This window comes from Ammospiza nelsoni, chromosome 5 (genome assembly GCF_027579445.1).
Source record: "Ammospiza nelsoni isolate bAmmNel1 chromosome 5, bAmmNel1.pri, whole genome shotgun sequence".
Lineage (NCBI taxonomy): Eukaryota > Metazoa > Chordata > Aves > Passeriformes > Passerellidae > Ammospiza > Ammospiza nelsoni.
The window spans coordinates 36,937,943-36,962,463 of record NC_080637.1 but is presented as its reverse complement, the minus strand read 5'-3'; the positions used below and the strand labels follow the sequence as shown (position 1 = coordinate 36,962,463).

Here is a 24,521-nt window from a genome sequence, read left to right as displayed (position 1 = left end):
ATTTCCCTAAATCTAGGTCAGAGAGTGGCTAAGGCCAAGGAAATGGCAGCTTCCACATCACTCAGGGTCCTGTGACCTACCGACCATGGGGGAGCATCACCAGCCTCAAAAAAGACACCCTCATTCAGCTAAGTGTTTTCCTCCTTCAGCTGCTGCTGTTGCTAGGATAAGAAGTTTACTCTCTTTTTTGGACATTTCTTCCCTGCCTTAGTGTTTCTGGCCATTTTCACTTGGCTTTCACTTTGGATTTGAAAGGGTTGAGCAGGGAGAATGCTTTCCCAATTATGAGAGCCCATTTTTGTTTTCAGAAATGCTTATGCTCCCTTATGCTGGAACTGGATGCAGGAGAAGAGGCAGGGTTGTGCCTCTTCCTCTTCTTTTGGTACTCTCTTTAGCTGGAGGTTTGACCTAACTTTGCCTTCACTTGGATTTCTGCACTGAGTACATGGGGAATAACACCCATGTCAATAACACATTTTGCTTTCATGGTCATCTATTTCCAGGCCTTCTACTGCTAAAAGACAGTAAGAGCAGCCAGGGAAGACACTGCCTCCAAATTAAGGGAAATAAATGGCTTAAATGAAAAAAAACAAAGCAGAAAAAATGCTAACCTCTGCAGAGTTTATCAGGAAAAAAACTCAACACAGGGGTGGGAGAGACCATCAACAACTCAGGCTCTGCCTCAGCCCTGGATGTCCAACTGCAGTGACACAGTCCCAGTTCCTCTATTCAATACTCCACCATGGAGTTAATCCTTCAAGTCAGGATTGGCAGAAATGGTGACATGGGTCCCACACTGCATCTCCTTCAGTATTTCAAACAAGGATTTAGGCACTGGTGTAGGCAGTAGCATCCTGGCCCAGAAGCAGGGGATGAAAAGGACCCACACAAACTTAGTGATTGCAAAACACAAAAAATCCAGCCTCCTATAGGCACTATGAAGATTTTTCATCTTTTAATTTGAAGAGAAAAGGTGGGAGTTAAGAGTATTAAGACTGAAAAGCAGACTTTTATAGCTCAGCAGAACATGCAGACCTCTTGAACTAAGACACTGAGACAGAACCTTTATCTGAGAAGAAAATGTGGAGGCTTTGCAAGTGAAGTCCTAGCAAGCTATTGGCACAGCTTCTAACAGCTTCTAGGGGCCCTATTACTCTTTGGAAGAAATATTTGTGAGAAGCCTGCAACTCATTTAAAAATAAAGCAGCCATACTCGACTGCTAATTGGCAGAACAGTAGAATAAATTAAGCAAAGTCCAAGTAGGTGTCTCAGGAAAGATAACAGAGCAGTGAGAGTTAGACAGGCAGCAGGAACCTGGGTTTCATGTGACATTTGCATATGAGTGGGGTGCTGGAACTCCCACGCTGGTGGATTTAGAACTAGTCAGCAGTCAGTGGAGCCTAGAGAATGATTCAGTTCTCTCCAAAGAAAACACAAGGCATGATTCAGATGTCATTTACAATGCCTTTGAGGAATCGAGACATCTCCATTGTCAGATATGTCACAGGATCTACAGGGGACCCCAGGTCACCTGTAGTGACTGCTGGAGGCAAGGCAGATACCCAAGGCCATCTCAAATGGCACCAGAAGGCTAAGTTGAAGAAGTTAAATCCATTTCAAAGTGTACCCTGCAGCCTAGGCACCACTGTTTGTCTTTTCTTCACTGGCTATGTTGGGAAATAAGATAATTTGGCACCCAGCTTGCATGTAGATAACCTGCATTTATGTGTCCAGAGCTGAATCTCGGCAGAAAAGCCTGGCTAGGAAAGGAAGGACATTTGTCCTTATTCAGGAGGTTGGCAGCAACCTAAAATATGCACCAGAACTTGCAGTGTTAATAAAAAGAAAGGGGCCTGGTGATGCACTGTGCTATCCATGGCAGGGCAGAGGTGGGAGCAGAGCATGTTCTTTTTATTAACACTGCAAGTTCTGGTGCATATTTTAGGTTGCAGTACTCTGAGTGCTGAAACCACAGTGCATCTGGAGCACAGGAAGACCAGGAAGCCCCAAGCCATGAAGATATTGCCTTTAATTGAGCTTCTGCCTCTTCAGCTGGTAGTACTGACCCTCCCAGCCCCAGCGCCCTCAGAGCCAGCCAGTTAAGTTGTTTTATTGAGCATGGCAATGGGCTGTGCACAGATTATGGGCAGATACTCTGCCTCAGGTGAGAGGTCTGGTTTCCAGAGCTGGGGTCATAACTTGTAACACTGCTAACTCTGTTTTTCAGGTTTGGTCAATCAGATGTCAAATGCTCAGGAAGCTTGTGTCAGCCTTCAGCTGTTCAGTTGCACAGTCCAAGTAACTTGTGCCTTAATTTTCCATATCTGTGAAAACAGAGATATTGGTTCAGGTCTTCTTTGTAAATTGCCTTAAGGTATCATTAGCAAAACTTTTATGTGAATTTCAGAGACAAAAGAAAGCTCTAATAGCAGTTAGTGCTAGATCAAATGCAAACTTACAGAAAATCAGCAAAAAATTGGTCATCTACTCTTTTGTGAAACCTCTGAGTCCTCAGCTTTGCTATTTCCCTGATGTCAACATGGACATACCTTAGAGAGCAACTTCTGTAGCCAGTTGATTTAGGAATTCAGAAACTAATGCTATTTGAATTTCTTAACCATTGGGAAAAGTTTGACTTAAAGTTGAGCCTCTTACTAGATCTACTGTTTCTAATTTTACAGGGAGAGTATTTGGGCCACTTAAAGATGCAAAGCCACAGAAAAACCTCATTTTTCATGTCTAGATGAGGACTTCTCACTCATCTGGGTGCTTTTAGGCAGAAGACCGACTGTAATGGTAAACAGTCCATGTTACAATTTTGTTATGAAGGAGGAGTGTCACACATTATTTCTTTAGTAAATCACAACAAACCAGCATGTTTTGAAAGAAAAGTTGTGGTATCTGGTTGTAAAAAAATTAGCTGAACTTTTCAAAGCTTATACCTTCCAAGAAAGAATCATAAGTAAGAAACAAAGTAGGGAAAACTAGACTTAGTAAAATGTATAGCTTCTAAATTAACTGAAAAATTCATCAAATTTTATTCTATAGCTGAAAGCAATTATTGGTTTGCAAGCACACATAATAGAAGGTACTCTTGGAGAGGTCTCAAACAATACTTCAGGAGATTTCAGGAGGTTGTTTGTCTACCAAGCTTTTCTGTCCAGTGAAACTGTGAAATTCCAGTTGAGAGAATTGGTTCTCTTGCATCAAACTCCACGTGTGTGCCCAGGTACCATAACCACGAGGTCTTTTAGCACGGAGAGAAGGCAACCCACCGCCTGTCTGGGCTGAGCTTTGCAGGACAGAACACCCACGAGAGCCACAAGGCAAGGAGAACCACGATCCCTGATGGTCACTGCACAGGACAACTGCCCTGGCCAGAAGGGCTGTTTCCCACTTGGGGTCTGCAGGGCCTTCTCACACCCTTCTTCATATGGTAGACATGGCATCATGTCTGCAGATCTTCACTCGTACTCACACCCCCTTTTGCACAGCATTTATTAACAACAGTGTTTTTGTCCAGCTGCTGACCTTTTTGCCATGTTTGCTGAACATATACATAAATTGTTGCAATTTATCTGGAAGAGGAAATCCCAAGTTTGCTAGGGTGAAAAGAAGCATTTACAAAGACTAAGGAGAAGGTGAGGAGGAAGTTGGGGATGTTTCTTGTATAGCCTATATTTGTAACCAACTTGCATATATGTTTGGGGAATGTACTAAGTGAAGTCCAAATTGGAGTAGGTACAAAGTAAATCTTCCCCTTCATTGTTCTTCAAAAATTCCTCATGCTTATGAGGTTATAGCAAAAATATTTGTGACAAGATGAAATACGACAGATTACTTCTGTGGTTTACCAAAATTTCAAGTCATGCTGTGAAACAATGACTCTGCATTTTAATCCCAGCAGAAACTTGGGCAGGTTTTCCTGAATAAGTTCTTGAAATATGTGTTGCAGACTTGATTTTCTATATGGCAGGGCATAAGAGAGTTTGCAATTCTTATTTTGGACTTATAACACTAATTTTTGCATTACTTTTCATCTTACTGTTAAACTAGTTCTTGTAGCCAGCCATTTGGTAATACAAGGATAATAAATTCTCACAGTAATGAAGTTCAAATAGCTACAGCTGTTTTTCAGTCAGTATACTTCATCAGCCTCAAAAGTTACATTTTATTGCTATCTATTAGAAAAAGTGCTTCCCATTACAGAAGGATATAATTATATTCAATTTTAACAAAATTTAACTGGGAATTTTCAAAGGCCATCACATATGTTCCTTTCAGGAAAAAAAAAAAAAAAACAAAACGAAAAAACCATAAAAAGAAACAAATTAACAAAACTAAATAAAACTCAAAACAAGTCATCAAGCTTAAACATTCAAAACTAAGCAAGTAAAACAGTCTTTAATCATGAACTAAATAATACTAAAATGAGAATGGCCCCTTATCAAGATGCTCCTTAGAAGCAATGGAGAGACAAAAGCATTCGTGCCATCCCTAAGAAAGGAATTGAAAGCTAAATGGGATAACTTGCTTTCAGATGTCATATTACTGAATTTAAAGAACAGAAATGTGTACATTAGACCAGATGTCTGACTTTAAGATGGTGACAGCTAGGTGTCCAACCTTATCAACCATCATTATCATTAATTACCGTCATGGAAAACACTTCACAGCAGTCAGACACTGTTTATGGCAGCAGTGCTGAAGGCATGAAGGTAATGCAGAGCCTCCCATGCCCACTATATGTAACTGTTTGGGTGCCAATCTGTCTCTGCTGGTGGGCTCTGCATGCCTTTCAGTGTCTCATTTTCACCTTTTACATAGAATGTTACTCGAGTAAAATGCCACTTGTCTTGATGCACTGGGAAATCAGTCTTACCCAGCTGACTGAAAATAATATAAAGATGTGTTAAATGTTTTCTAATAAACAGTTTTTGAATCATCCAGTCAATGACTGTTCGGAACTAGAAGAGAAAGATGTTTTTCTTATAGCAGAAGAGGCTTTCTTGTCCAACACTGAAGTGCATCTTGGAACAGGACATTGCTCAGAACAGATTCAGATGCAAAAAATTCCACTGCTTTCTTTATCAGTATTCAGAAATGCAGCCTTGTTTACTACCGTGTAGTTATGATGGTACACTACAGAGTATTAAACTGGGATCTCATTAACTGGAGGATCATATTTTACCACATTATTTTCACAAACAAACTGCCTTCTGAATATTGTTTTCTGTGTCCTTCCCCAGCCTAATGGCAGAGAGGCCAGCACTGGGATAAACAAACCTTATGCAAATTCTGGTATCCTGCTTTTATTTCTTTGCATGCTTTTGTGCTTCTCTTTGGGCTTACAACTGCACCAATACAGCCAGGGGAAGAGGTGCTTTCTGAGCCTGGCACACACTGGCTGCTTGTTCCAGTCTCCCCGATGGCACTTCTTGTGCCTGCAGTGCAGTCTGTGGCCATGTGAGCACATGACAATCATTTCTGTGAAGTCTGGTGGCCTGACCTGGCCTCCGAGATGTCTGACTTTGCCAAAACAGTGATCACATATCTATTCTACTGCTTATTCTGGAATAAAGCACATGGTAGAGAGAATAATGACATTTGGAGTCATTGCCCGTTGCTACATGAAAGAATGTCTAAGCCCTGGGGTTAGCTTAGCCAAATATTCAGGATTCATTAATCAGAATCCAAACCATTTGAATGATATTTTAAAAATGAGGACTTAAAAATAATAAATGCGCTAATTCTTCCCCATTATGCACCTGTGGATTTTCCAGTCTTTCTTTGCAGCTAGGTATTAAATAGACAGAGGGGTAGGTATTAAATAGACAGTGTGTTTAGGTTATGATTTCAGAAGAGGAAGTTACCAGAAAACACCCAAAATATTAAGATGTCATACTACAATGCAACCAAGAGAGACGGTCTCTATATTTATCCATATATTTCAGTTAATAAGTAGTTATTGATGATATAACAGATTTTTTTAGACTGAGCTGAAGTGTGTTTTCTTACAAGATTAGTTTGGATGCCTGAAATAAAGCATTTTCTCACACCTTTTATATTCCAGTCAGGAAAACTCAGCAGGGTTGTATGTATTTTTCCTGTAGTTCATTAAGTTCCAGCATTATCTGCAAATATTTATCTGTTGGTTGCCTTGTATTTTATTGAAGATGCTTCTGAAAGATGCCTTAGTGAAATTAGTCTTTTATTCAAGGAGATCTAAAATCTTGAGATTGTGGAAGAACATTTCTTGGTAAGTCCATCTTTTCCCAAAAAGAGATTTGAACAGTTTGTCTCACACTGTTCTAAGTGCAAGAGTGTCACTGCCCCAGGGCTCAGCCTCTATCTTCTTTCTCTCTTCTGAAACCCATCTATCCAACCAGAGTGCTCTCCAGCAAGTGAGCTGTCTTCACGGCCAACATCAAAATTATTTGTAACAACATAAGAGCTTTCTGATATGTCTCATCTGTCAGAAACAAGATGAGTGACAACCACAGCAGAAGTCACTAGAGGAATCACTCCAAAAGCCATCACTGAATCTGTTTTAAACTCACACATATATATACACACATAAAGTAATGAGTCACGATATTTAAGTTAATGTTTTTCCTGTGTTCATAACTGATTAGTCTTTCTTATAAGTACAAATTCCTTTCTTACTCCTTTAGCTCAAAACACTTCTGTACTGGCTGTACCACCACATGTGAGAAGATTTTCACTGGATTGTACAAAGGCATCTTTATAAGGTAGGTCTTGGCTGTGGTGCAAAAGACCAAGCTGTAGGCGCAGAATTTTTAAATGCAGTGTAGGCCCAACACAAATGATATATTTTTTTTTTTTTTCTGGGTGACATGTGGACTGGTGAAACTGAGAACCAATGAGATTTTCCTCAATCTGAGGTATAGGGAATTCCTACAGTGTTCCAGGTTTATCAGTGTTCAAGCAGAGGAATAGATGGCTGTAGTGGGTTGACCCTGGCTGGATGCCAGGCACCCACCAATGCCACTCTTGCCCTCTCCTCTGCAGCTTGGCAAGGAAGAGAAAATAGGACGGAATAAGGGTTCATGGATTGAGATGAGGCCGGGAGAGGTCACTCATCAAGTACAGTCATGGGCAAAACAGGCTTGAATTAAAGATATAAACTGAATTTATTGCTAACAAAATCCGAGCAGGGTAATGAGAAGTAAAAAAAACCACACTTTCCCCCTGCCTGTCCCTCCTTCCCAGCTCTACCTCCTTCCCCAGTGGCACAGGGAGAATTGAGTGGGGGTTATGGCCTGTGGTTTTTCCTGCTGCTCAGGGAGGAGCCATTGCCCTGTTCCACTGTGGGGTACCTCCCATGGAGCACAGTTCTCCGTGTCCGGCTGCAGCAGGAGTCCATCCCATGGGCTGCAGTCCTCCCCACACTGCAGCAGCGTGGGTCACGCTTCCACAGGGTGCAGTTCTGCAAGGAAAGGCTTCTCCAGCTAAGGATCCTCTCTCCAGGGGCCTCCCACAGGGTGACAGCCTCTTCTCAGGCATCCGCCTGCTCTGGTGTGGGTCTCCTCCACAGGCTGCAGGTGGATCTCTGCATCCCTGTGGATCCCCATGGGCTGCAGGGGCACAGCTGCCTCACCATGGGCTGCACCATTGGCTGCAGAGGAATCCCAGCTCTGGTGCCTGGAGCACCTCCTGCCCCTCCTTCTCCACTGACCTTGGTGTCTGCAGGGTTGTTCCTCTCACATGTTCTCACCCTGCTCTTCTCTAGCCACAACTACAACTGTGCAATAACTTTCTTCTTTTTTCTTAAATCTGTTATCACAAAGGTGTTATCACCATGTGTAATTGGTTCAATCATGACCAGTGGCACATCTGTCTTTGGAGCTGCCAGGATGGGCTCTGCTGGACACAGAAGAACCTTCTGGTAGCTTCTCACTGAAGCCACCACTGTAGCCCAAGTGCTACCAAAACTTGGCCATGCAAACCCAATCCAATGGTACATAATAGGCTGCAGATATTATTGTATTACTAATCACAGTATCCTAAAACAAATTTTAAAAGTTAGTCTATATACTTAATCCATTTGAGGAAAATAAAAAACTAACGTGTCCTTCCTGATGGTGAATTGAAGCCTAAGACTCTTAACACAAGGCTGGTGTCTGGTGTTCACATACATCCATCAAATTCATTTAATTGCAACTACTCTGAAAGGATTTTTCAATTTTAGCCTACATGTTTTGATCTCATTGGGTCGTGAGTCAGTTTCTGTTATGGTGCTGTATTTTTTCCACTATTTTCCTTTCACCCTTGGCTCATTTGTATGACAAGCTGGAAATGTGCATTCCACAGTGAGTGACAGCACTAGTCTTAATGGATGGAAATTGACTGTGGGCCACCCTTGCAAAATAGCACATATGAACACTACTGTATTTTTGGGGAATAAAATACTCTCTAGTGTTGAAACAAATGGCAAAAGCAACTCTTAAAGTAAAGCCACAGGCTGTAGGGCTTCTAAATGCAAATGCTTGTTTTCGATCCTAGGTGATGAGCAGAACTGAGGAAGGAGCAACTTAGATCACCCAACACTGTTTTTCCTCTTGAGCCAACTATATTTTCTGATCTTTCTGTCTAGACTGCTCAAGGGTGCTATAGTCCTCAGAAGGTGGATCAGAGAGAACTCTCCATTTGGATTCATCTTGGACTATGTTGACTTTTGTCCTTGCTTGAGAATTGAAGTTGTCTACAGAAATTCTTGAACCTTCCCAAAACATCCACAGGGCAGGAAAATAGACCTGCAGGGTGCCTGCTCTTTAAAATAGGCAGTAAAAGTGAATGAGTAATTTCTAGTACTTTTTTTTTTAAATCTGTCTGGTTTTTCCCATTCAAAGCAACAATACTCTGCTTTTGTAATAGGGGATATCAATGTTCAGCCAGTCCTCAAAAGCATATCTGGTATAGTACTTGGAGTTGGTGTTGGCAGGAGAACCTCCAAAATGGCCTACATGGCCATCTTAGTCGAAATGTTTTAACCAAAGTAAAGCCTCTCAAATTCCAAACTCTCGATTCAGATGTTGTAGGTGCCCAGTCTGGTGGAATGTTGCACTTAATATAACCAGCTGTGTTGTCAGACTCTGACTATTCTGAGGGTAAACACTTCAAAATAGAAAACATTCCTCACGGTAAAATAAGGCAATTCTACACAACATTGACAACTTACTTTACTACTCAGCAACCTGGCCATTGGCAATAAAAAAAATCATATCATTAAATTAGATTTGACATGCATCTTTTGATATTTTGAAACATGTTCATAAATATTTTTCCTTTTCAAAAAGAGTGAACAGAATTACATCACCTCTATGCAGGCAGACCAAATTTCTTTACCAAGATAGGAGCTCACGTTTTTTTTTACTAAACGAGATGATCCTAGAGTAAATTGGGAAAATGTTTTTTTTGGAATAATGGAATAAAATTATGGAATAAATAATGGATTGGTATAAAATTATTTTGATCTAATGAAGAAATGTCATTTAATTGTTTGATCTAGGCTTTTTCCCTCCATCATGTTAAGTATGTTGTCATGAATGTAATTAATTGTAACTGAAATAAAATGCTTTGATTTGTAAAGTTCTTAATTGAACTTGCCAGGTAACCAAGCTTTTAAAACCATATAAAATAACCCATAAATTAAACAATAATTGACATGGAAGTTGTTGGTATTGCTCATTAGAATTCTACTGCCAAAAATCTTTGGTTGGTTAGTTTTAAGTGGTTTTAAGTACGTAAAATGCAATGAGAAAAAAATTGTGATGTCTCATTGAAGATAATGTTATTAAAAGCTTTAGGTTTAGTGCTTTTATTTAAAGGGAGGAGGCAATCAAGTACTTCTGAAGTGTCTGAAGCAGGTTGTTGGCACCAGTTTACAAAACCCAAGCTGCATTGCCAAGGAAGAGGTACTTAAATCTGTGTATGTGATTTGTCTATACTTCCTAAATGTTCATGAATCTATTTGAATTGAAAGTTTCTCCCTATAAATCCAATACAAAAAACCCCTTAGCTGATGCCTGCAGTATTTATTTTCAGTGCTAGAACAGAGTTAAAAGTGCAAGAGGAAGCCTATTGTGAAGGATTTATCACTTTTTTCTGTCTTCAGTGAGTGAATTAAATCAGTCTGTAGTGTCAGCTTTCCTTAAGATGGACAGGACTGTGACTGAGTATTAATGGAGCACCAGCTGTGATGGATGCACTCAACCCCTTGACCAAACCTGCAGTACTTTGGTACAAGCTCCAAAGGAGGTAAAGCCGTGTTCTGTAGCTGGGCCAAGAACCTCTCTAGGAAACCCACAAAGTGGAGTAACACAGAGTGGACATTGAAGCTTTTGCAGCTTTGGTCTCTGTGTAAATCATTCTAGCTTGATTATGATTTTCATTTGTATGTTTCTTCCATGTTGCAGGTAATGGAGTGAACCTTGCCATCAGAGTTTGTTAAATCATGATTTTGCAGAGTGATCTTAAAAAGACTTTTGCTAATCTCTTTGAAAGAGATTCTTTCAGTGATCTAGATCACTCACCTAATACAATTTTACATAGTCACCAGGATCCTAAATCCAGCAGACATGGGCGATATAAATGATGATGAGAAGGAAAATTCAAATTTGCAAGGCAGATTGATGCAACACTGCATGTTGCATTTCTACACCTCTACACTGCTGTTCCTGCTCCTGGAAATTAAGGTCACCATCTAACACGCCCCAATAGTAATTGTTCTGGAGGACTTCAGAGGGAAGCTGTTTGATTCCAGTCATATTTTCTAACTGTGAAGGAAGTACTTTCTTCTCCCAGAAGTATCAAACATCAGAACAGATTAAAAGTTTGTTTTGATATTCCTGTTCTTCTGCAAGCAACCTGGAAAATTATGGTGTTTTACTTTGAGACCTTGAGCTGAGGCAGCAGCACCAGGGAGCTGGTGGACCAGAGCCCAGACTGGTAAGCTAAAACTGCAGTCATACTGCAAACCACGGCCCCACTTCTTTCTATTTCAAACCTCTGCCTTAATAGTTAATATCTCTGTCAAAATTATTAACTCCTTCAGATATTCATACCTGCCTCCCCTAGCTCTCTTCCCTGCAGATCTGGAAGCTTTTCAGTCAGACAATTCTATTTTTTTAAATAAAATGATAAGGGAAAAGTTTTTTTTTTTTTTAAATTCCCAAAAGTAGCACTTTTGCTATTAGGAAATATGATGGGATTTGGGCAAAGCTGCTCAGTTGTCAGTTGTTTGTCATTCTGGAGTTGTCTTGCCTTTGTAGCTCATTACTGGGCTCTCTCCAGTAGATCCCTGTTTCTTGTGTACTGAGGAGGCAGGAATTGGACTGAGAACTCTAGGTTTGGCCTCACCAGTGCTGTGTAGGAGGGAACAATCACCTCTCTTAGCCTGCTTGCAGCACTTCTGCTAATGCAGTCCAAGACACTCTTAATCACCTTTTCAGAAACAGCAGGCTGCTGGCTCATGTTCAGCTTGGTGTGCACCGAGACCCCCAGGTCCTTTACAGCAAAGCTGCTTTCCACCTGGGTGATAAGAAGCACATTTTGCAGAAACATAAATACTTTCTTGGCAAAAAGACGTGGCTAGGTTATATTATTTCAGGGGATAATGCTAACAGCCCACTGATGTCTTCTCTCAATGTCAGTGCCCTCCTGGAAAGAAAACCTTGCAGATGTCTGTGACAGCAGGGCAGAGTGCCATGAAGAGCTATTTCAGGTCTCTGTGCAATACATTCCCATGAAAATAGCAAGAACAAAAACTTTTCCTGCTGGTTAATTGTTACAGCCTTTTCCTGCTGTGTGAGTTTCTTCTGGCCTGTTCTTTGCTCAGTAGCAGCCCCTAGATCATGTTGAACACAGGTTTGCTTTTTCTTTAAGCTCATGATGGCTTTAAATATAATCTGCTTCCTTAGTAGACACCCTATGCTTTTTCACCAAGTTGCATAATCTCACTTTTGCTATACCTCATGGTTACACTCTGTGTAGCTCATAGAAATGAATACTACTTTACTTTAGATTCCTTTGAAGATGTTAGAACTATCAAAGCCCTTCAAAAATACCATAGACATGTTTTTGTAAATTATTAGGTGTATTTAAGCCTTCCATCATCATGATAACCTGCTTGTATTAGTCAAAACAGGAAAGGAAGTAAAGGCCTTTTTTGCAGTTGTTACTCAGCTGGCACCCAGTACTTGGACTCTTCTCCTGACTGTATCTCCTCTTACCAGGTCATCAGAGTGTGGGGGTTTTTTTCATTATGCCTTCAAGCTGCTCATATTGTTGGCATCTAACAAACAGGACCAACAGCCACATATTTAAAAATATTTTACCCCTTGGCCTGTGATTCCAGGACATGCCTCTAAATCCTCACGTGGCATCTATACTGCCAAATTATTTTCAAAGGGGGGCAATCATTGCTGCCTCATTCTTGTGCAACACTGATATTCTGTTCTGCCTGCCTCACCACTTACTATTGAAATATATAGTGTTTACAAGCATCAAAAAGTGAAATCCTTACATAACAATGAGAAGGCCATTCAGTGAGAACCAAAAAGAAAAAAGGAAAGTTGAAAGATTTAACTGCGTGCGGGTTCAAAGGAAAAATACTGGATCCTATACCTCATCTTCTAAGAGGAGCTACAATTTTTGCCACCTTATTTAAATTGTTTTTTGGAAAAATTATTTGAGAAAAATCGCTTTGAGCTGCTTGAATGTGTTTTTCAATCATACAGACAATTTCTAAGTCCTTTTGCTCAAGCATCTACTTATGTTCAAAATAATCCCCCCAAAGAAATCTCTCTTGGAGATGAAATTCATGTGTTTCTTGCCTTGCCCCCAAACAAATGCTTTTGCATGAGTCATTTATTGTGGAACTATTAACCCTCATTGAAATGCACATCTAAACTGACACTTAACCCTGATTTTTTTTAGCAGCACATGAGGGTGTGGGTGATACTTATTTGGATAGCACCTTGCAGCCTGGAGGCTTTAAAAGTGTTTTATTTACATAATGTCTCATTTATTTTGTAAGAATTACACTCTCCCCATCACTGCTGTGATCTTTTTTGGCACAGAAATATCCAGCAGCTGTTGCTCAGCCTACAGAAATGCTGTGTAATAAGAAGTAAAAAGAGATTGTGGATCTAACTGTAACCATGGAGAGTCAAGAGGGAGAACCATCACGAGAAAAGAAGGAAAAAAACCAGTCACTGGTCTTCCAACTTTCATTTGTACAGTCCCGCAGGTCGCTGGTAGACAGAGAATGAGATGGGGACAAAACCCATTCACTGTGTTTGCACCCATGATTTGTACAGCCCTGCTGGTCACTGGCAGGTCTGGTGCACAAAGGCACAGGAACCATCCTGGCCACTCTGTAGAGAGTAGTATTTTATATAACCTGAAAAAACAAATGCATAAGCCAGGATTTTGAGAAATGACACATTCTTTGGCTGTGGAATAGAAGATATTTTTAAATGGAGTAGAGCCTGTATGTTTTTTTCAGAAGCGGATACCTACGAGGGAATGAACTCTAATTTCACTACTTGGTGCACCCAGTATCAACCACAAGAGAGTCCAAGGAATAAATTGCAGGACATAAATTGCACAACCCTTTAGAAATTTCACACCTGCTGAAGTAGTTTTCAGGTTTTTCATTGTTTAAAATATTCTTCTTCACCTTTGATTAGTATAACAGCACAGCAGAAACGTCAAAACTTCATTAGCCTTAGTTGCTGTGTGATCTTAGAGTTTAAACATATTAGATTACCTCAGATGTAAAGTGAGACATATTTATAGAGCAATAGGAAAAAACACTGCTGTATCTTACAGGTAGGAGAGTATTTGTGCATAGAGAAATGCAAAAAAAAAAAAAAAAGAGTTGTGAAAATTGTAGCTCTTGCTAATTATAAGAGACAGAATTTATGAAGTGTGGTATTAAATCCTGGGAGGAATAACAGGAAATTTACAAAAAATAATACATTGTTCAACACACAGTGTAAATAAATATGTTGAAAACCGGTTCATGGAAACTTCCCTTGACATACAGAAAAGAGTGAAAATTAACTGAGCAGACATTGGGATGTCAGACTTTGTGGATTTGTCTCTTCAGAAGGAACATTTGGTAACAAGTACTTTGCCATTTATCATTACCAACTATAATTGAAATTGGGGCAACTCAACACTTTGTTCTGAAAGTGTGAAAGCTGTGTCATCAGGTATTGGGCTAACACAACAGAGGGCCTTAATGTTCACTGACAAGAAAACTATGGAGTATTTAACATACTTCCTCATGAAAACTCTAGGTAGGTTATTAAATATGATGGTAGAATATCTGTGTAGAGGAAGAAAGCTCAGCTATAGATTTGGTATATTTTTTAGTAGTGCATCCCTTGCAAAGGTCTTCTGGGTGCTCTTGTCACAGATACACACCAATAATTCTATTTTGGGATTCAAGCATTAGTCAGACTTATTCAACTGATTACAGGAGAATGATAGCATATCTAAATTCTAGAGCACCAAATCAATTTTGCTGTTACACGTAAAGAGTAGTGATTAAGGAAAGACAGAGTTACTGTTTGTAAATTATTCTAGTTCTCCAGGATGAGGTTTTTTTGCTCAGTGGTTTGAAGAGTGGCTGCTCTCATTCTCATCTATCTTTCTTGCAGAAGGACATGATGGCTTACTGTGAGCCTACAGCCTGAAGAATACCAGCTCTTTAGCTGGCTTTCCATTTCTAATTTGGTTTCTACTAAATGCTTTTCTTCTTCACCTATCAGACTCTTCTGTTAATAACAACATTCAGATAAACTGCAAAGACTGGTATAGAATGAGAACTGCACATTAATTTCAGGATATGGTCTTGACATTTACGGACGCTGTATCTGATGAAGAGGTTGGTAGTCATCTCAGTCACCAAGATCCCCTCTACAGACAAGGGAAAGAGTTCATACTTCAGGAAGGTCATGCCTTCCATCTAAAGACAAGGGGTTAAAGTACCTTTCAAGGTGCCTGGCTCTCCTCCATCAACTGTAGAGGAGATCAGGTGACAAGCTTTCACTATGTGTCTGGGCTTCTGATCACCACAAATAAGGTAATTCCCCAGATGAAATGAGACAATTCCCATCTTTGGAGTCCAGAACTGCTCTTTATATGTTCTCTCCTGGTGAGAAGGAGAGTTTGGAGAATTAGCTGTGCTGAGGGAGAGGATTCATCTCAACCAATACTGAAGAAAGGTGTGGCATCTGTGGTTTCCTCATTTCAAGATACAGAAACCTCCGAAGGATGAAATGAACAGAAAGATGGGGTGGATTGTTCTGTGAAGATGTCCTCCTTATCATAAAGAAAAATATCTTTTGTAGTCAAACCTCTAAATGGTGAAAGTTAAGTGAGCTGAATCTCATTAATATGACAGCTCAGCTTGAAATGAGTCACTCTGCTGGGTGTTAGTGTCAAAGTAGGGGGGCTGCAGAGGTGGCCTCTGTGAGGAGAGATCAGGGGCTACAGCCCATCCCTACAGACTCCAACCGACCCCCTGGCAAAACATGGCCAAGCTGTTGGTTCCTCTGGAAAAACATGTCTAAAAATGGGCAGAATGCCACAGGGAGAGGGGGAAGGAACAAAATTGTGAGAAAAAGCAGAGAGAACACAAAACATCATATGAGCAGGAGGAGGAGGAGATGCTCCAGGTGCTAGAGCAGATATCCCTTGCAGCCCATAAAGGATCCATACTGCAGCAAAGGAAAAATATGAGAAGGAGGGAACAGAGAGACCAAGTGCTGTGTACTGACCAAAATAACCCAGCCCTGTGATGCAGGGCTGCAGCAATGGAGAGGAGGGTGGAGAGAACCTAAGTCTGAGAAAAGGGGACAGAAAAGTGGTTTTTAAATGCTTGCATTTTTGTTTTCCATTACTAGAATTAACAATTATGTTTTGGGGTTTGATGGATTGTTTTTTGATTTTTTTTTCTTGGAATATTTCAGTTAATTTTCCCGAAGTTGAGTCTGTTTTGACAGTAACTGGTAAGTGAACTCCCTGTCTTTTAACTTCTGAGATTTTTTGCTTCTTCTTATTTTCTCCCCCACATCACCAAGGGGGTGGTGTGAGCAAGCATCTGGTGGGTGCTTGGGTGTTAGCCAAGGCTAACCCACCAAAGCAGCATTTACCTCTATTATTATAAATTAACTTCATGTGCCTTTTCTAGGGAAGAAAAAGAAAAAAATAATCCAAGTGTAAAATGTTGCTTTGAAAAATACAGTAGAATTCCACATATGTTATCTAATACATGGGAGAGATAGCTAAAATTCAGATAATGTCAATATTTCCTTTTCCCAGATATTTCATGAGAGAAGATTAGAATAGTCTACAAGAAGGTGAAACAGCTTTGGCAATATCAAAATATTTCCAGATGTATGTGCAGAATATGGGAAAACCTATGCTAATGTATGCACGAACTCAAGTGGCTGTCAGATTTGCATTGTAAGATGAATAATTGAATTGGGAATGTATTTTACATTCAAAATTCTAGTTTTCTGATTTTTCACTTCCTCTGAAGTAACAGAAGAGCAATAGCCTTTTCAAAAACTGCAATAAATCAACTGGATTTTTTGGTTTTGATTTGGGGAGACAAAACACTTAATTTCTGATTTCATCTTTTCCAGAAATATTATAATAATTTTCACTTTAAAACAGCTTCTCAAAAATGTTAAAACTGGGCTTTTCTATATCATTGCATTTCTTTCCTAAATGAAAGGCTGTCAGTACTGACATGTATTAAAAACATGTCATGAGGAGTGTGTATACCACTTCATCAGGAAAAAAGCTTCTGTTTAAAATATTCTGACTGACAGACCATTTATCTCAGGCCATCCTTTTAACCCTCTCTGCCATCGAGGACAGAGCAGGTTTTCTGTTCAGAAACAAGATGCAGTGGCCTTCTTGGTTGTTGTCACAGAAGTCTCCTCCTCGGTAGTCATGATGGCTACACGGCAAAAGCTGTAACCTTCTCTCAGCTGTGCCTGTTCCACTTTCTACCAGGACTCCCACCACACTGGCAGGGCTGCATTCCTTGTGAGTCTTCTTTGTCCTTTTCTCACTGAGAATGAGCAAAACCCCTTGTGCTGACTTTCCATTAAGTGTTAACCATGGCATGATGTTTTGAGAACAGGAGCACCTTGCAGGGAGTGCTCACCGACCTCTGTCAGGTACAAAGAAGGTATTCAAAACAAACTTTTGGGTGGCACTTCTGCCATGGCTTTTCATTCCTTGTTTTAGGCCAGGACCAACACAGCTATTCTGAAGTGCCTCAGCAAACATATGGTGCGTGTGCTGTTTCCATCATTAAGCAGCCAGGCGGCAGGGAACGAGCGCCTGCTTGAAAACATTGTGGGAATGGGATTCCTGGTTCTGGGAGTGCAGGCGTCTGTGACTGAGGCTGTGGGTTTGCCTCCTTGCCAGCTAATATCTGGACAGAGCCAGAAATTGTGCATTATAAGGCCTAAGTATAATTTTGACACACATCACCTGTTGATTCCCTTCACCACTGGTTATATTTTCTCTTGTTAGAGACACTACCCACAGAAACAAGCACTCATACTGGGCTTTTCCAACAGTGGTGCTGGTGTTACAGAGCTGACAATGTTGTGTGCACCCTGCCAGCTTGTTGACAAAAAGAGAGAAAAATGTAATTTAATACAGATGTTTGAGTGCAAAAAGCATCAGCAACACGTCAGCCTTCTTCTTTCAGTCCTGTCAATCAAACATATCCTCTCTACCAGATAAGTTAACATGCCCTGAAAAAATGTCTGGTTTTGACAGGCATGTGTGATTTTTTTTCTCTGTTTTTATTCTCTGTTCCTTTGGCCTATTCATATGTCAATTTGTTCAGAAGACTACAGCCCTTCTCATTCACTCTTGTGATGAATTCAGATGAAGTTGTGGCCTCACTCCCAGGTCTTTGGGTGTAAATGAGTAATTTCAGCTGCACAGCAGGTCCCTATGTACATCTGAAATCAATTTTAAGTGTGAACATATCAGATAAATATATTTGCATTTTTGAAAGCTTGATCTCAAACCATTAGTTTATAGACTCTTTTTAAAAATGTATTTACACTTGAAGAGATGTGGTCTTCACAACAAGTTCTGATCTCACCACTACCTTTTCCATTTTCCTGTCTTTTTGATAACAAACCGTGCCTATTTGTACTTATTTCACCTCCTACCTTCTGTAAAACATTCCATTTAAAGTTGTAAATGAATCTGCCCTTGAATAGATGTTATACTTTGGTGTTCTGAACAGGAAACTGATGTAGGAATGCACATTATGTGGACCAACAGCAGTTTAGCTTTTTTTCACTGAACCTTTTTTTTTGTTATTTCCATATAGATAATTTATATTCTGTCATTCATATATTTTTAAAATAGGAAAAGAAATATATCTGGAGACTACCTGATGCTGCTGTGAGTTTCTAGCTGGTGTGATTTCTCTAGTACTAATTTCTGAATTCAATATAGCTAGGCCCCCTGTCAGCAGGTAAATAACATCTTTATGAGACTTTCAATCCAGTTTCTAATTTATAATGTTTTTCAAGAAAGAAACTGGCAGAGAGAGTCAGCTATATTTTGACCTTGCTTACACTGAATGTTTGTAACTATGGTGAATTTGAGATCATCCTGATGAGCAGGAAGATTTATTATCTGTTCAGTGAGAATTCCTAGGCTGAGCTTTCCCTGCCAATAAACCTCGATATTCATCTTGCCTAATTCTTTGTGAAATTAATGCAGAAAATTCTTAAGGCAAAAAAGATCATTTGACTCACTGTAAGTTTATAATGAGTGATACAGGATGACGTAATTTGAAGGGGGTAGAAACCATTCTGTTCTCTGCTGGTTTTCCTGGATTCCATGACAAAGGAGTGAAGTAGAATGCTGGGCCCAGGATAGGTACATGGTTTTGGCAATGGCCAATGAAGTTTTCATTCTGCTTTAGACAGAGCTGTCCTGATGTGAAATTTTATTTTTTAGCAATGTATTACAGCATGAACAACAGTGCTAAAAATACAGCCACTGTTAAAAATATAGACACTGTTGTGTGCAGAAGCCTCATTAGGACAAAATTTTGTTAGCTAAGTGTTTCTGGAGAGGAGTCCCAGAGACTCTCTGAACCCCACAGGACTGTCCAGAAAAAGGAGCCATAAACCTGTCTTTAAAAGGATGTATTTGAAAAAGAGAAATAGAAGACAGAGATGTAACTGTCACTGGAAACCATGGCAACAGGTGGGGAAATCTCAAAAGAGCAGAGAATGCAGGAGCATGTTTTAAGACTAAAATGTATTAATCTCTTTTCTATGAATTCCATGTCATCTAGGGAACATCCTTCTGCAGCCTGCAAATGTTCACATTGTGGAATGTTTTGGAAACATTTTAATTTATTTGAAAGATTTCAGATATGTAATTATGAGGAGGTATCTACACAGAGCAGCTGCACTGTGGTGAAGATATACAGACAGAGCAAATGAGCCCCAAATGTGCTTTACAAAGCTCCATCCTAATAAATAATAAAAATGCCAGATGTGTCCCTGAAAGGGGAATACAGAATCCTCTGGGGTCAGGTAGCCCCTTCTGTCAGTCAGCTGTGGGAAGCCTGTCCGTGTGTCCATGCCAGGTTGGTGGGTGACAGGACACAAGGGCGCCCACTTTGTGCACACGGTGCCTTCTCCGCACTGCCCCTGACTCCAGCTGCAGGTGACAGTGTGGGGAAACTTAAGTGCCTCCCTGACATCTCTCAAGTTTAAGGAAATTGATTATTAATCATCCATTTAATTCTACTCATCTTCCTCATTATAAATTTGCAGGGCAAAATTATCATGTTTTAATTTATGGAGCTGTGTGTAACATTTGTCAGTGTCTTGCTGCTTTTACTCTCAGAAATATGACACCCCAAACTTTGCTGGTAATATTTTGAAACGATGTTACATATCAGAACTAAGCACAAAGTCTCTGTGCTTTTTAGTGGCATAAATGATCTCTCTTGGAATTTTTTTGTATAAGGAAGATGGGACATGTTTCTCAAAACATATGAACATCATAATCCTAGATCTCTGGTTTATATGCTTTTGAAAGATTTAATATGACACTGAAAACAGAAGCATTTAAAAGAGAATGAAGCAAAGTCAATATATGTACTTAAACATAATTTTCTTTTTTTCCCCCTATATTACAGAAAATCTCCAGTATTATTAAGAAATTATTTAACTTCTTAAATTGCCTCAAAATTATAGATTGATGGATGAAAAGTCCAAATATTTGGACAGAAAAAATTTCATTCAAAGAGTCTGAGAAATCATAGACATGAAATACAAAACAAAGAACATATTGCTGGTTTTCTTTTTTCTAGTAATATTCAAGCTGATAGATCATCCAAAGATTTTACCCAATTTAGGGGGGGCAAAAAATCATCATTATTCAAGAGATCATAAGTGTATTGTGGCATTTAAGCTTCCCTTTGGGTATTTTGCTCCTGATCCATGTAGATTCCTAAATATCTCAGTGACTCCATCCAGAAACCTGTGTTCATCCAAAAGAATAACTGATATCCTGATGCTGACCCATCATCATTCTAGAGGAATTGCTGTCCCCCAGATAATCTGAATGTATTCAGAATCAAGAAATGTAAAATGCATTGCAGTATGCATGCTTTCAGATTAGAGAGAAGTATTAATGTACTTTTATCTTTTTCATTTGTTTATTTGTTTCTTCTCACTGAAGAAATCTGACTGGAGGTTTTTGAACAGGTTGCCATTCTTGCTGACTGTAAATGTTTGTTCCTAGAGATTTTTGTAATGCTGCTGTCTCCCTCCAACCTAACTTTATTTCTTTACACAGATATCCTGTCGTTTGTCTTTGTGCTGATGGCAGCAAAACATGTCTATCAAGTAAAATCCTTTCCCTTAGCATTTAATTATCTTTAAATTTGTGTCATGATCATCAATTGTTCCATTGACTGTCTCCTCTAAAACTGACTGAGAAAATGACATGTCCCAGTTGACAGCCTATTTTCCAAAAATAACAACATTAAAAAGGAAGAAAGGCTGGTCCTAAACCGTGTTAAGAAGTCCTGCTTAGCCTGCAATTTAATAGAAATTCTGTCATGGGACATCTGGGAGCTCAGTTGAATGATATTTTTAAAACAGCAGGAGGCCAGTATGTTTTTCTGGTAAGTTTTGATGAAATAACAGATAAAATATTGGCTCCTTTTGAAATAATTGGGAGGTTCACAGTAGAGATCAGTGCTAGCTTTAAATCAAGGGAAAACTTAATATTGAGTGTTATGCCTTGTGTCTTTGGGACATAGTACTGATCCGTGCTGTGGATCACTCATGGTCACTTTTTAAAATTTTATTTTAGGAACTGGTCCACCTGCATAATACTCACGACAAATTCTGAACCTAGACCAATAATCTGGTGTTCTCCAGGCTCACCTAAGTCGGGAGATTTGTTTGCCACCGTGGCTGCAGCAAGTCCCAGTACCCGAGGTGTGCGGGTGCCAGCAGGTGTGTGTGTCCGTGGAGACCCCTCTCCAGGGCACAGCCCAGGGCACAGACCCCATAGCCCCCCAGCATTGCCAGGAGCCCAGTGCTGCAGGCTTCAGACAGGGGTTTCTGCCATCAGCGTGCCACAGCATTGCTGGTGAAACACTCCCGGCATCTGACTAATTTATAAAACCCACTACAACTGATCAGGTGACCGATCCAACACCAAAAGAAAAACAACATTAAAAATTGGGAGAAAATTCCTAAAATAAAAAGTATGAGCACATGTCTGCATATAGCTCGACAGATGGCATCTCTTTAAACAGGGTTTGTCCATATGGCAAGCAAGTAGATTGAATCTGAGTGCTGTATAGGATCCCAATGGAGCAAAACCCAATTTTTTTTTTGTTGAAGAGTGTACGCTGTATATCTCACTTATGCTTCAGATGGCAACATAAGCAGTTTTATGCCATCAGCTTCTGGCTGTAGCTGCAAATAATCAGAGAGAGGGAAGAGATGAAGAAACATCAACTTATCAGCGCATTAAGAAACTCTCTGAGTGAGGGTTTGAATAAACATAAATGAAGAACAGGAAAAAAGAGACATTCAAAGGCTAAAGTAGTGTTCATAAACAGTTTAATAATTTAATAGTTGTCTAAGAGAAAATGCCATTACTGGAGCTGCTCAACCCCCCAGTCATTAACACTGACAGGCAGCAGAGTCCTGCAGTACCAAAAAGCCCATGACACTTCAGAAAGGCTGCTGAGGACATGAAGTTTCTCTAATAGAGCAGGTGTGTGCCCAGGTAGAGAAGATTTCTGAATCACAATAAGAACATCCCTTGTCTATTGATCCCTCACAAGAGCTTAAGCATTCAGCTCACACACTGGTTGCTGCTCCTGAGCTGCAAACCCTTCTCAGCAGAGATACTCCAGGCACAGAGGAGAGGTTGTAGCCGAGGATGTGTTACCTGCTGTGGCACAGGGATTACACTGCTTACACAGGAGGGAGCCTACCTGGCAGCCTCACACTGCAGGAGAACTGGGAAGAAGCCAATTTTATCTAGGGAGAAAACTTTAAATGTAGTTTCACCATTCATTTCAAACCAGAAAGTTTCCATTCCCTTTGAAAGGAAGCATAGCAAGGCTATGATGCTTGAAAACAAAGAAAGAGTGTGTATCAATACGAAATATCTTTATTTCAATGGAATTTAATTGATGACAAGTTCACTTACTCATTGGCATACAAAGTATTGAAAAATATTTCTCTTTTTTAAGAAAAAAAATAGAGGTCAGTTTAAATATTTCTTAGCTGAATAAACATGTGTCTGTACGTTTGGTGAAATGGCAAATTAAATATAAAAAGTTTATATATTAAACGTTCTGCAGCTGTCTACGTTTTCAATTCTGTTTAACAAACACTTATTGTCCCCTTTTACAGACAATATAGTCTTTGGAACCAAGAAAAGAGAAAAGGTTGCATATTGGAACCTCTCTGGGAGAAAATATACCTGAACTCATCTGTGAAAAACCAAAAAGGCTGATGTCAAACTGTTGTGCTTTTACAGCTATACTTCATTACTGAATGTACCAGTTAAAGTAAGACTGGACTATCAAAGAAATTGAGAACAGAACTTTATTTTCAGGCTTAATTTTTTCCTTTCAAATGAAATATGAATCTGAGCACATTTCTGGTTATTTGTAACCACCTTGTGCCTGCAGTAAAGCCTGAATACACAGATTGCAGCACCTGCATGCTGTCTTGAAGACTTTGGAGGCATCTTGAGGGCAATAAGATGTCTATGCAAATTATGGTGGAAAACACTAATAAAAGCCTATTTTCAAAACATCATTAAATTATTTCTGAGTCTCTTGTTTCTGAGTCCCATACAAGGCTAGAATGCATGCAGTGAATGAGAATTCAGTCATTTACCATTCAGCTACCAAATCCCATAAAGTCTGATGAATTTCAGATTCCACCCATCCCAATTTTTATGATTCTCCACAAGTATATGAGGCATAATTTTATATTGTTTAGAAAGAGGCACCCCAGAACAATTAAGAGGCTAGTGAAAGATCTTGCCAATCACTTTCAATTACCAGCAGTCCTGGTTAAATGGATAAGCCCCAGTTGACTGGAAATTGGAACTGTGATGCCCATCTACAAGAAGGGTCAGAAGAACAACCTGAGGAACTCCAGGCCTGTCAACCTGACGTCTGTGCCAGGGAAGGTCAGGGAGATGGTCATTCTGAATGTCATTTTGTGGCATATGCAGGACAGTCAGATCAGGTCCAGCCAATGTGAGTCTGTAAAAGGCAGGTCCTGCTTGTCCAACCTGATCTCCCTCTATGATAGTGACCTCCTTATGAGATGAGGGAAAGGCTCAAGGTGGATGTTGTCTAACTAAACTTCATGAAGGCCTGACACTGTCTCCCACAATATTTTCCTGGAGAAACTGGAAGCACAAGGGTTGGACAGGTGTACCCTTTGCTGGGTGAAAAACTGTCGGCATGGCCAGGCCCAGAGAGTGGTAATGAATGGAACTAAGTCCAGCTGAAGACCAGCCACCAGGTGGGTTCCCCAAGGCTCAGTACTGGGGGCAGTCCTGTTTCATATAATATTTTTATCAGCTGCCTGGGTGAGGGGAGTGAGGGCACCCTCAGTCAGTTTGCAGTGCAGACACCGTGCAGGAGTGTTGTTCTGATGGATGGTGGGAAGGCTCTGCAGAGGGCAGAGCTGGATTGATGGGCTTGTCCAGCCCAGGACCGTTGTATGAGGGTCAGCAAGGTGAAGTGCCAGGTCCTGCACTCAGGTTGCAACAACCCCATGCAGCACTACTGGCTGGGGACAGAGTGGCTGGAAAGCTGCCTGAGGGAAAAGGGACCTGGGGGTGCTGTTTTACAGCTGCATATGAGCTTGCAGTGTGCCCAGGTGGCCAAGAAAGCCAATGGCATCCTGGCCTGTAT

General features: G+C 40.2%; 1 protein-coding gene across 1 annotated transcript in view; it reads left to right on the top strand.

Moving 5' to 3' along the window:
* KCNC2 (potassium voltage-gated channel subfamily C member 2) overlaps nucleotides 1-23,303 on the top strand; it is a 144,390-nt gene extending 121,087 nt beyond the window's left edge. Inside the window, exon 6 of the mRNA XM_059471567.1 lies at nucleotides 22,996-23,303. The gene's annotated coding sequence lies outside the window, so the exon portion shown is untranslated. The remainder of the gene's footprint in view (nucleotides 1-22,995) is intronic.
* The last annotated feature ends 1,218 nt before the right edge of the window (nucleotides 23,304-24,521 follow it).